This window comes from Juglans microcarpa x Juglans regia, chromosome 8S (assembly GCF_004785595.1).
Source record: "Juglans microcarpa x Juglans regia isolate MS1-56 chromosome 8S, Jm3101_v1.0, whole genome shotgun sequence".
NCBI lineage: Eukaryota > Viridiplantae > Streptophyta > Magnoliopsida > Fagales > Juglandaceae > Juglans > Juglans microcarpa x Juglans regia.
The window spans coordinates 3,863,511-3,876,221 of NC_054609.1; positions in this window are offsets into that span (position 1 = coordinate 3,863,511).

The following is a 12,711-nucleotide window of genomic DNA, read 5'->3' on the forward strand; positions in this document are numbered from 1 at the left end:
AATTGAACATTATTCTTTTTTGTTTAATAATGAGAAAAAGCATTTAATCTGATAATGGTTTTAGTCCAAAGTGTTCCCAACGCTGAAAAGAGGCTATGCTGCCACCGATTAATATCCTTGTAACTGCTACAGCTTCCACAAACATTACCCAATAGTTACCTTCATTTTTTCCCATGTATTTAAGAAAGCAAAATTCTTGAAGCAGATCAAACTAGATGCATGATATCCGAGAAAATTCGATTGAATTGTAATAAAGCATTTACTTTCCAATAGTTTGTCTTCTCTCGGGTACAGTTTTAGCATTTTGTGATTACATGCATAGTGACCAAAATAGAGACTTGACTTATTGCATTTTCAGCCGAGGGGAATATAAATTGGATTCTCTTTTAATGAACAGGTAAACGAAACATTTACGCCAAATATTCCTAAAAATATAAGACAAATTAAAGAGAACAAAAATTGACTTTCAACAAACGCTAGCAATTGATTATTCCATTAATGTACCCGTACTCGGAGGGTCGGAGAGTTACTTCATTTCAACTAGAAAATCATCTTCCATATTACATATAGATATTCCAAAGGCTCCATAAACATAAATTCATCTATTTCAACCAACTATATATAGTCCTCTACCAGGTCATCAATGCAACAATCCAGTAACTCCAAAATGACCCAATAACCAGTGCATAATTAACCAACAATTTCACAAGTCTCAATAAATTATCAATGTCTCAATAAACCAAATAAACATAATGAAATCCAATTTACCAAAAAAACTCATGTAATAGCAATAGTACTCTTCGGTACTAAATCCCCTATCCTCAGCTAATTCTTCCAATGCTTTTTATTCTTGATCATCGGCCGAATCATCAAAATTATCTGAAAATATTGTGGAGATAACTGATGAGTTATCAACAACTCTGTAAACAGAGAACAAATATTAGTATATAAACATGAGCCATTTACATAGTACAGAATGCAGAGCAAAACATTTTTAGTTTCTGAATGCAGAATAAAACATGTTATCAAAATATTAGAGCAACAGTTTCAGAAATATTCATATACAAAAATCATTTGGCATAGCATAATTGAACATCATTATATCATATTACATCAGAGACATCATATATGAACAGAGACTATGTTTAACCTCTGTAGTAGGGTTGTGCTATGCCCAGTGGCCAAACCGGGCAATATTAGAATGTGAATCTTTCCCTTATTCTTCTTGAAGCCCCGAGTGTACATACAAGAAAGACCACCCAGAAAAATCACTTTGTTTCCAAAGTGCGTGCACTTAGAAACAAAGATATTGGTACCGACCATATTACAAAGGCCATAGTTTTACACTAGTGGTAAGGTCAAAACAGAACAGAAACAAACTTAGATACAAAATCAGAATGTCATGCCAAATGTTTTTAGATGCCACAACATATCATATTAGAGTGCCAAACAGATTTAGATCATCTTCACATATTCGAAACAAATTTAGAGCATCTTCATATAACTATGCACAAATTTTCAGATTTCATATTCGTCTATTTTATACTACTGAGAATAGAATGCCAAGTTTTGCTCATATCTACACTAGTTATGACAAAAAATACTTTTATCTTTTGTATAGATGTCATGACTAATGCATATCAAATAATTGAGGTTGTTTCAAGTTTCTTATAATAACAAAACATGCATATTTTTCATAAATCAACCTCAAGTCAGCTTACCTGATTTTTTTTAGGATTACATAAGCCTTGAGCCTAGCTCTAGTAGTATAAAAACCTAAATAAAAAATATTCACTAATATGTTATTAATCTACACAAGCACAAAACAAATCTAAATAACAGAATCTCATAATTCTTAACTATAATTCGGCCCACCTAACCCAAAATGGCGCCTTGGTTCCTGCTAAAGTTTGTATATTGATGAAAAACTTTCACACTTTACAATGAGGCAGTGCCTCTCAATTTATACACAAGATAAACAAATACTCGATTTGTCTTTTTACATTATACAGCTGGTAATGTAAATGTTTATAGTGGATGGTTAGTTGCAATGATTTTGGATTGTAGTGGTGAGTGCTGCTGTGTATGTTGCATGTCTACATGGGATGCTGCTGTATTTTACTACTGTGTACGATGCAGGTCTGAGTGAAGTGCTTGTGCACTCTGCTGCACATAGTGCTGCTGCATGTAGTGCTTGCATTCTGCTGCAGATGGTGTACTGTGAGATGCATGGGATGCATGCATGGCTTGAACAACCCCCCTCAAGTCGAGCTGCGATGAACGTAGGCGAAGACTTGAACATAACAACTGGAACCTGTCGGCAGAAAGTGGCTTGGTAAGCAGATCTGCAAGCTGCTCTTTTCCTGAAATAAAAGCCATGGACAGTGACTTGTTTTGGACCCTTTCTCGTACGAAGTGGAAATCGATTTCCACATGTTTTGTTCTTGCGTGAAATATTGGATTGGAGGATAAATACATTGCACCCAAGTTGTCACAGAGTAATGTTGGAGCACTGGAAAGATGAATACCAAGGTCACGGCATAAGTGTTGAATCCAAATAATCTCTACAGTTGCGTTTGCGATAGCCTTGAATTCTGCTTCTGTAGATGACTTGGCGATTGTTTGTTGCTTCTTGGAGGACCATGAGATTAAATTAGAGCCTGAGAAGACACAGTATGCGCTGGTTGATTTTCTGTCATCCAGGCACCCTGCCCAGTCCGCGTCTGAGTATGCTGTGATGTTCATGGAATCTGATTTAGAGAATAACAGGCCATATTCAGAGGTGTGTCTTAGATAGCGTAATATCCTCTTCACGGCTTGCCAGTGTGGTACTCTAGGGGCATGCATGTACTGGCATACCTTGTTGACAGCAAAGGCCAAGTCAGGCCTTGTGAAAGATAAATATTGAAGAGATCCAACGGTGCTTCTGTACAGCGAGGGGTCTTCAAACAGATTGCCATCATGTAGGCTTAGTTTCTCCAAGGTTGCCATTGGAGTTTTGATTGGCTTTGATGCACTCATGTTTGTCTTTTGAAGTAGATCTAAGATATACTTACTCTGTATAAGTAGGAGACCATCAGGAGAGTATGTTGCCTCAATTCCTAAAAAGAAATGTAAGTGGCCTAGGTCTGTGATTGGGAATTCAAGCTTTAAAGCCTTAAGCATGTGAGCAATGAGAGTTGAATTGGATCCTGTTAAAAGTAGATCATCTACATGAACAAGAACATAAATGATATCACTGCCATTACTAAAAACAAAAAGTGAAGAGTCAGCCGATGATATATAGAATCCAAGATCAACAAATTTCTGACTTAAACGTGAATACCATGCCTTTGGAGATTGCTTAAGGCCGTAAATGGCTTTTCGTAGCTTACATACGTGGGTTGGATATTGAGGATGAATGAACCCCAGTGGTTGTGTCATGAACACAGTTTCGGATAGTAGGCCATGTAGAAATGCATTTTGGACATCATATTGTGTGATTGACCATCCTTTATTCATTGCTAGAGCCAAAACTAATCTGATTGTTGTTGCTTTAACAACAGGACTGAATGTCTGATCATAGTCAATACCGGACTGTTGGAGAAACCCTTTCGCCACCAAGCGGGCTTTCGTTCTTTCAAGTGTTCCATTGGATAGTCTTTTAGTGCGAAACACCCATTTGCATGAAACCACATTGAGAGCTTTCGAGGGAGATACTAAAGACCATGTATCATTTGCCAATAAGGCATTGAATTCAGTTGACATGGCTTGTCTCCATTCAGGATACTTGCTGGCTATTAAGTAGCATGTTGGTGTTTCAGGAATTAAACAGGCCGTGGTGATATGAGCTCATGGAGGTGGCCATCGAATTGTGCGATCAGTGAACTGACGAGGGCGAGCAGAATTAGTTTTAGAGCGTGTCACTATTGAACTTACTTGCTACAGATTTTTAGAGTTGAGTGTCGGGGGTGGGGCTTGAGCTGAGGTAGAAGGTGATGGGGAGGAAGGTAGGTTGGGTGGTGGGCCAAGGATAGATGGAGTTGGAGGATCCTGAGCTGAATTGAAATTCAAGAATGGAAGACATGCAAGTTGAGGTTCAGTTGGAGTTTTTGGCTGAGATACATTGGTAAAGGGAAAAGAGTTTTCATCATGTTGAACATCTTTTGAAATATACACACGTTTAGTTGGTATATGATAGCAAATGCAACCTTGATGATTTTGGTTTTTACCAAGGTAAACACATTGCACGGCCCGGTAGTCAAATTTATGCTTGTTAAAAAGACGGATTAAAGGCCAAACTGCTGATCCAAACACACGCATGAATTGAAGATTAGGCTCAATTTTGTGAAGAAGGAAGTGTGGTGTTGCGTTATGAAGGGAGGATGATGGAAGTATGTTGATTAAATGTATGGCATGTTGGAATGCATAAGACCAAAAAGTAAGTGGAATGGAGGCGTGAGCAAGGAGTGCTAAGCCTGAATCCACAATGTGCCTATGCTTTCGCTCTATAATGCCATTTTGAGTGTGAGCATGTGGACAAGTTATTTTGTGAATGATGCTTGAGTTAGAGAGGATTTCATAAAAAGGTCTAAACTCCCCTCCCCAATTAGTTTGCATTTGTTTAATTTTTGTGTTGAATTGTAACTCAACATATGATTTGAATTTGAGAAAGATGGACACGGCTTGTGATTTATGTTGCATAGGAAACAACCATGTGTACCTTGAGTAATCATCGACAAAAGAAATATAGAACTGAAAACCTTCATTTGAAACATGAGGTGAAGGACCCCATAAATCACTAAAGATTAATTGAAAAGGTTCAACAGATTTTGTGACTCTAGCATGAGCAGGTTTTCGGTGATGTTTTCCCATAGCACATGCATTACAAAAGTTCATAGTTGAAAATTCATCAAATGGAAGACCATGTTTAGCAAGAATGGACTTGACAATCTTGAGGGATGGGTGACCAAGCCGTGCATGCCACTGTGACAGGGAAGAAGGACAACTTGAGTACGCTTGAGGAGGCTGTGGAGAGAAGGTATAGAGACCATTAGGAGTTGTTGTCCCTTGAAGCAGAAGAGTCCCTGTATTGCAATCCTTCACATGGAACCGATCCGAGAAAAATTGAAAGAACACATTATTGTCAGAACAGAATTGTCTAACTGAGATTAAATTTTTTGTAAAGAGAGGAACACACAGCAGTTTGTTTAAAAGAAATTTGGAAGAAGGAGATGGGAAAAGGGCTGAACCAGAATGTGATATTGGCACAGATGAGCCATCACCAACTTGTAGTTGCTCAACACCTGTGTAATCCGCAACATGCAAGTTCAAATTTGTGAGGTCACTCGTAACGTGATTTGTTACCGCTGTGTCAAAGTACCCAGTAGTGTTTGGGGTATACTTGGTGTAGTGAGTTGAAGTTGGAGCCACAGAGGTATATGCTTGATTGAAGCGGTAAATGCAAGTGAGGGCAGTGTGACCAAGCCTATTACATACTTGACAAACTGGTCTAGAGTCAAACAATGGAGATGGAGAAGTATTTTGAGACATACCTGGAAAACCAGAGTTACCACGACCCCTATTTGAGCGACCATTTCCACGATTACGACCAAAGTTATTATGGCCACGTGCTGCACGACCTCGACTGAATGAAGGAGATGATCGAGATGAAAGGTTAGCTGACATTTCAGGAGGAGAAACTAAAGAGCTGTTGCAGCATGATGCTGCATTATGGCTTCATGAGCAATGAGATGTCCGAGCAAGGTATCAGTTGGAATGGGCTCAATCCGAGTGGCTACTGATGATACTAAGGCATCGTAATCGGGACCAAGGCCAGCTAAAAGGTAGGGAACAAATTCATTGGAGGGGAGGGGCCTTCTTTCGGTAGCCTTAATGTCAGCTAAGCCTTTTACTTTTTGAAAATAAGCTGAAATGGAATTTGAGCCTTTTTTAAGAGATGCTAGTTGAAGTTGAGTTTGCGTCAAACGAGCTTGAGAGGAAGATGCATAAGTGGATTCAAAGGATTTCCAAACTTCACGCCCGGGCTGAAGCACAACCTACAACTTGAGCTATGACAGATTCAGACAAGAAAGTAATCAAGGCTGACATAACAATCTGGTCTTGCTGGACCCATGTGTCATACTCAGGATTGGGTGAGGAATTAGGAAGCTGGCTTGGTGGAGCTGGATGGGAACCATCCACAAACTTAAAAAGACATTGGCCTTTTAAGTAAGGAACAAGTTGAACTTTCCATAGGAGATAGTTATCAGGATTAAGTTTGATAGATAAGATAGGGGAAAAGTTGGGTAGAGATAGAGATGGAGAAGGGGTTGAGGACCGTGGAGGAGGAGGAGGAGGAGGAGGAGGAAATGAGTTAGTCATGATGAGCAATGGAAAGGAGATGGACGATGAGTCCTTAGGTATTCTCTGAGTATTAATAAAGTTATATATATTTTTTAATTTTTTCTTAGTGATTAAGGATGTTAAAAAAATAGTTAAAAGAAAATGATAAAAAAAATAAAAAAATTTGAAATACACTTAGGTAGTAACCTTATCACTACCCTTCAGATAATATATGTGATTCCCTTTCTCTTAATAAATAAGGGGTTTTCAGGGTGAATTATTCTCTTTAAGTGGTCAAGATTTGAGAAATATCATGATATGCTCAAAGACAAACTTTGATGAGTCCGATCTGAGCCCAACCCCTAAACTAATTCCTTTATCTTCTTTTTTTCTCATATTGATTTAAGAAATCAGCCCGTATATTAATCAAGCTTGAATGTTTCAGCTGAGAATTGTGGTACAGAAAAAACCAAAATTTCCTAATCTTTATATGCACTTTTGTTTCCTAACCTTTGGGGCGACTACCCCCACCCCCAACCAAATTCAATAGCAGTGAGAGAACTAGATGCGTCTCTAAAATATAAGTAATTATTAAATAGTCTCAAGAGTGTGGACATATACATAGTGCTCTCATCCTATTACAAGATGTCATATCAATTAATATTAATTAAGTATATAAATAATTTTAATTATATGATATGTTAAGACACGAAGAAAATTACTGAGGCATCAATCAATTTTCAGCTTTTTTTCATCTTTATGTTGGAATTTTGTTATCAATATTATATAAAATGAACTGAGCAAGGAGGTCCCTGGTTTTCAGTACACCGCGGTTTGATGCTAATATCGAACTTGTTTCTCGTCCATTCACGTCAGATGACTTGTGTTGTCCAAATCTGTTGATGCATTTTTGCGGCATGGCCGGAAATCAGCCAAGTCCCTAGTCCAAATCTGTTGATGAATTGTTTATTTTATTTTGTATGGGGATTTAGAAAAGTTGTAATGATGAAGTGAGATGAGATAAGATGTTTCTTGAAAACAAACAAGATTGTATTCAATCTTGCCAGCAAAAGTCCTTTACCTTTAGTTCCTCTTCCAATGAGATTTTTTTCGGTTTGTATGCTTCTACAGGTCCTGTTCTCGACAGTGCTTTCTTGTCTCAATAATTTCCCATTCTTGATCATCCTTCACCTTTGCAATATCCTTGCTGAACTACAAAGTGTCAAGACCAAGTTTCAAGGTTTGAACCCTTCGCTGCAAACAATTTCTAAAGGCCAACTTCCCATGATGATTTACCTATTTCGTATGACGCGAGGAACAACACGGATCTGGGGTTTAATTGGGTAAAAAGCATGTTACATTATCATGGTCCAACTATATATATTCCTCTGCCAGGTCATCAATGCAATAATCCAATAAAATAAATCAATAAGTCCACAATCACCCAATAACCTCTGCATAATCAACCAACAATTTCACAAGTCTCAATAAATTATCAACGTCTAATAAACCAAATAAACATAATGAAATCCAATTTTTACCAAAAAAAATCATGTAATAGCAATAGTACCCTTCAGTACTGAATCCCTTATACTTAGCTAATTCTTCCAATGCTTTCTATTCTTGATCACTAGCCGAACCATCAAAATCATCTGAAAATATTGTGGAGATAAGGGATGAGTTATTAACAATTCCGTAAACAGAGAACATATACTAGTATGTAAACATGAGCTATTTACATAGTACAGAATGCAGAGCAAAACATTTTTAGTTTCTGAATGCAGAACAAAACATGTTATCAAAATATTAGAGCAACAGTTTCAGAAGTATTCATATACAAAAATCTTTTGGCATAGCATAATTGAACATCATCGTATCATATTACATTAGAGACATCGTATAAGAACAGAGACCATGTTTAACCCCCGTGGTAGGGTTGTGCTATGCCTAGTGGCCAAACCAGACAATATTAGAATGTGAATCTTCTCATTATTCTTCTCGGAGTCTCGAATGTGCATACAAGAAAGACCACGCAGAAAAAATCACTTTAATTCAGAAGTGGGTGCACTCAGAAACAAAGATGTTGGTACTGACCATATTACAGAGGTCATAGTTTTACACCAGTGGTAAAGTTAGAACAGAACATAAACAAAATCAGAAACCAAATCAGAATGATATGCCAAAGGTTTTTAGATGCTACAACTTATCGTATTAGAATACTGAACAGATTCAGAAAATTTTCACATATTCAATACGAACTTAGAGCATCTTCATATAACTATGCACAAATTTTCAGATTTCATATTCGACCTATTTATACCACTGAGAAGAGAATGCCAAATTTTGCTCATATCTACACTAATAATGATAGAAAATATTTTTCTCTTTTATATAAATATCATGAGTAATACAGATCAAATAATCAAGGTTGTTTCAAGTTTTTTTTGTAGAAAAACATGTATATTTTTCATAAATCAATGTCAAGTCATTGAGAGAAGTCCAATGCAAAAATAAACTAAAAATATGAAACTTGTATGAAAAGTCGAGTAGAAATCACATGGTCCACAGTAAAAGTCAATGGTTAACGGTCAGAAGATGGCGTGACACTGATTAACGTCGCCCTAATGCAGCAACTAGCTAGGGCTATGTGGCACGTTAGGATGGTGACACGTGTCATGCACTATTGGCCTATTGCATTGGGAAGTTTGCTGGTGCGTGGACAGTGGAGCAAATGTCTGGTTGGTGTCTGTAGGATCGTCTAAGGTCAGTCTTCGTCGTTTTGAGCTCTACGGCGAAATTCCTATCAATTGACGTTATTGAGAATATGAAAAAGAAATAATATGTGACTGATTGTGGTGGTGAAGACCGAATCTTGTGGTGGGTCGTGGCGACACATCTAAAGGCAGATGGGAGCGGGTCTTTCATAGATCAAACAATATGAACCTTCATAATCAAGTTAAAGGTTGGAAAGCACCAAGTGGCGACAGTCACATTGGAAAAAAAACACCGGAAATTAACTTTTGCAAAGAGTTCACAAGGAATCTATGTCGCTCTCATACCATGTAGAGAATAAGTAAAATATAATTTGAATGAAACTTATATTATTGAATGAATGAATATTATGTACAATAAGAGAGCTTATTTATAGGAAAAAAAATTAGGCCAAGTGACATAAGGAAATAAATGAATACAAGTTCTCCTGATCAAAGCATGTTTCTAATCAAAGTGGTCAATCAAATATATATATCAACAATAAATATATATGATATCTAATATATTTAATTTGTAATAATCCTTAAACTTTGAAAAAGAAACTGAAATAATAATATTTATACATTTAAAAAGAAATTATGATCAGAAAGCAACTTTCACAAAGGATGACAGCCAAGGAAGATCCTTACCGGCAGTGATGAGACCAAGGTGACGGGCCTATTGAAAAATTTATAGTAATTAATTTCTTCCTATTTTATTTTCAAAATTCGATTAAATAATAATATTCATATTATATTTCTCTTTTAAAACTTATATTATCTACATAAAACATATTTAACAAAAATTTATATTCACTGGATAGCTAGTTATGCGGTATGTAATTGTGCTGATTAAAAATTTTTTCAATATATTTTACTATTTTACATTATTTAGCGAAATACAAAACGTAGCTTATGGTTTACATATATTATTATTATCTCTTTTATTTAATTCCTATATAGTCGTTTTCATAGTTCAACCTCACCATTTGGTTGCAATGTATGAAATGCTTAGAATGTAAAATTACCAGTATTTATGAAAAAATGCAAATCTGAAATTTATTTGTTTCTTTCTTATTATTTACATTTTTTTTTATCATTTTGTTAAAGATATTCTTAAAAAAATCTTAGTTTAACTATTTATTCCAGGCCTAAAAGTGTCCGACCCCTCTAAGATTATAATCCTAACTTGAGCTGTGCTACGGATCAGCCCTTGTTCACGACTTATCCGTAGTACACGTGATGTGTATTTCTTTTCTTTTCTTTTTTTTTTAAAAAAAATCCAAAACCGACCATCTCTCAACCCACCTAGCCCCTACCCCCTACCCCCACCCAATTCCCTCTCTCAGCCCACCCAGAATCGCGTTTGGCCTCTCTCCGCCATTGTCGGCCGCCCAGCAGCGCCACCGACCAACTCATCGGCTCTCCCTCACACCAACGACCCTCCAGCCACCTTCGAGCCTCAACGCGCAGCCCCCACGAGCAGCATCCACTCCACTCCCGAAATGGGTCTCACAAGGTCTATTTAGTCCCAAAATGCCGCCACCTACCGCCGTAAGCCAGCCTAGCCACCACCACCGAGCCGCATGACCTCCCAACAACCCCCACCGTCAAACCCAAGTCACGGCAAACCCCCATCGCAGCTCAGATAAGCCTAACCAGAAATGGGTCTCCCCCTCTCTTGCCACCATGCTGCCACCGTATACCAGCCCAGCCACCACCACTGAGCCTACAACCTCGCAGCAACCCCCAATCACGGCAACTCCCTCATCCCTCTCCATCGCAACTCAAATCAGCCCTCGGTATCAATGGAGTGTTTTCAACTTTTCGAATTCGGGAGGGGGGGAAGGGCGGACTTCGTGGGACTTTGTTAATTTGCTTAGGGATAAATTTGTCAATTTACTTTGTCACGTAAGATGTGTTTTAGATGGTGTGTGAACATGGCTGCTCCCAAGACTTTTTCATCCTAACTTTCTCAAGCAAAGATGTATCCCCATTTGGCGGAGGGAGGGAGTTCATTCCCTCTTTTGTACCACCCTCCCTGCCTCCCTTTCCTGCTCATCGTCTTACCGTAAATAATGCATTTCTTATCAACTTTTTTTAAAAAAAAATAAAAAAAAAAATCATCGTGTTTAAAATTTAGAAGTTTAGGAAATATGGTTTTGAATTTTCACTTTTTATATTTTAGATTTGTAAAATCCAAAAGCATCAAATTACAAAGGGTGTTTGACCTATTTTTCCTTTTCCTTTTGACAAAAATTGCTGTGTACACTTGCAAGTTGCAATTATCATGTCAATGGGGATTGATTAGAAAGCAACAACAATTTGTCAATGGGGACCCACCCGTGGGGCCATACCCAGTCCAGAAAGCTACATTTTTTGCGGGCAGCCATCGGGTGCATCACGATTGAATAGCATCATAAATTCTTCAAAATGATTAATCCTCTTTGTATTTCCTTCGTTGTTTTATCATTCTTTAATGAAAAATAATAATTATAATTGTAAATACGTAAGTATTATATAATTATTTTGAAAAATGAATATATACAATATTTTTATGAAAAAAAATTATTTTTTTAATAATAAATTTGATTCTTTAAAATAACTACACGATACTTATATATTTTATAATTATATTTAGTATTACTCTTCTTTAATCTCAACCATGGCAATCAAATTAGGTGATTAAAACTCTCTCTAAATTGGTATTTACTATTTCTATCAACCTATTATTTATCATTTTGGTATTTATTATTTTAAGAAAATGCTTCTATGTCCGATAGCATTGACAGACAAAAATGATCGATGCTTTGTTTATTTTTTTTTTTAATAATAATAAAAAAAATCATCGACTACTTTGTCTGGTCGGTGCTGTCGGTCAACCTATCAGGAGCCATCATTTTAACAAATTTTTTTAAGAGATAAATATTTGATGCCAGAAACTCTCAACTAATTCATTTTGAAATAGTGTTTACATTTCAAGAAATTTTTAAGAGTAGAAAATTCTAAATATTCTAAGGGTTTTTCACGACACATCATGTTGATCATTTGACGTCAAATTAAAAGAAGATAATAATAATTAAAAATAAATAATGCTATTTATCATTTTAAAGAACTTTTTATTTTTATTTTTATGTGGATGAAAAAAATGTTAAAGTTTATTTTAAAGGCTTCCTCCATTTGAGAGTAATAATTACTTGCTTTGGCAACCAATGAATTTAGTCGGATAGACATGATTAATTGGTTCAAATGTTTTTGGTTTTTTGTTTTTTAAGTTCAGCCTTTCCCGGAAGCCGCCTCCTCCATTGACTACTTGCTTTAGCAAGTCCAGACACAAACCATGATCTAATTAAACATTTAAGTTACCCACAGATCTATTAATCATCAAACACTTATAAAAGCATACCGATCGAAACAATCTCCTTCAAAGAAAGAAAAAAAAAAAAAAGAGTAAGAAATGGGTGTCATGATAAGGTATCTGCTGATGACCCTAGTGTTTATCTATGGAGGACTACTACTACTCTTTGGATCCGCTTTCATGGGTGCCCACGCCTCTGTGTCCTACTACTTTGATCAACCTCAGTCCAACCACTTCTATCCTAAATATTTGAAGGTGGTTTCCCACAGAAATAGAGCA